General features: G+C 39.1%; 1 long non-coding RNA gene across 1 annotated transcript; it reads right to left on the minus strand.

Annotated features, from left to right (window-relative positions):
- Window positions 1-372: 372 nt before the first annotated feature.
- Window positions 373-1,026, minus strand: LOC149972523 (uncharacterized). Its single transcript, XR_016490975.1, has 2 exons — window positions 953-1,026; window positions 373-757 (listed from the first exon to the last, which is right to left on the minus strand). It is a non-coding gene; the product is annotated as an uncharacterized LOC149972523 (long non-coding RNA).
- Between the last annotated feature and the right edge of the window lie 267 nt (window positions 1,027-1,293).

Here is a 1,293-nt window from a genome sequence, read left to right on the forward strand (position 1 = left end):
GTAGCCTGTACATTGAATATATTCACTGATCATGTACTCTTCCTTGGCAAATAAAGGTGTGGTTCAGATATGACTCTATGAGACATTCTTTTTCAGTCATATCCAATACCAGGTGTATCAATCTCCATTCTTTGAATGATTCTGTGTCTGCATGTACAGTATGCATTACAATTATACACTTCAACAGTGTTTACTACTCCTGCTCCTGGGAAATCAATGATTACACATTGTAACTATGCAACAGACTAGAAACATGATTTAAGTAAAGGCTGATTTGTAATTCATATATACCGAAAGTAAACAATGCATATCTAACTCCCTTCATCTGCATTAATCTGAAGACGCAGTATAGCATTTCAATGAGATACTTAATTTCAACCAGTGGAGAATGTGAAACGCTTTATTGAAAGAAGTTCATTATACAGGTGTTATAATTATGATCATTGTAATGTTATATTATAAATACAAGTTCAATCTGTACTTCAATGCACATATGGTGCGCATTATAACATAAGGAGAAAGACGAGGTGGGGAGAGGTGTAGAAGACAGAAAGGGAAAGAGGTAAGAACAGAGGCAGACAGCATATGATTAACGAATTACATTGCTACCCTAAAATTCTCTCAGTTCATCACAATTACAGTGTCTCTAGCGGTGTCTCCTAACCAGCCATGGGCCCCCAGTTGACCTGAAGGTTATCTTAAGAGCAGGTGAGGTGGCGATGACAGGACTGGCTTCCTCTCTCACATCAAAACATACCTGCAGACGAGAGACAGATTGATAGTTAGAGAACTTGATTAAGCCTTGTTTTTTTTATTCTAACACAGTCCGTCATCATAATCATCAGGAGGTGAAATGCAAAACTGACCTTGGATCAATAACTCTGGGACTACTACATCTCTATCTCTGTATTTCAATGTAATAATAATACTTCCTGTTGACCTGACCTCTCACATATGATCATTCTGTGCCCTCTGTGTCAGCCAGTTCAGATGCGGGAGGGGTTCACCAACACAGCTAATATAACCTAGAGGATTTAGTGAGAAGGGGGAGAGGGATGAAGTGAAGGAGAGAGACTGTTATCGTGTGTGTGTGTGGTCTCATCTGGTGTCCACACTAAGTGGCCAAAGAGTACTCTATGCTGAAAAATAGATGATAATGTCATTATTAGACATAAATACCACTTGAAGCTTGATGATGACTTGATCATTTGAATCAGCTGTGTAGTGATAAGGCAAAAACAAAAATGTGCATTCTGATATGCCACAGCTGGTGAGGTGTCAGGTTCAGCTCTG

This window comes from Oncorhynchus mykiss, chromosome 23, assembly GCF_057628025.1.
Source record: "Oncorhynchus mykiss isolate SJ-2025 chromosome 23, ASM5762802v1, whole genome shotgun sequence".
NCBI lineage: Eukaryota > Metazoa > Chordata > Actinopteri > Salmoniformes > Salmonidae > Oncorhynchus > Oncorhynchus mykiss.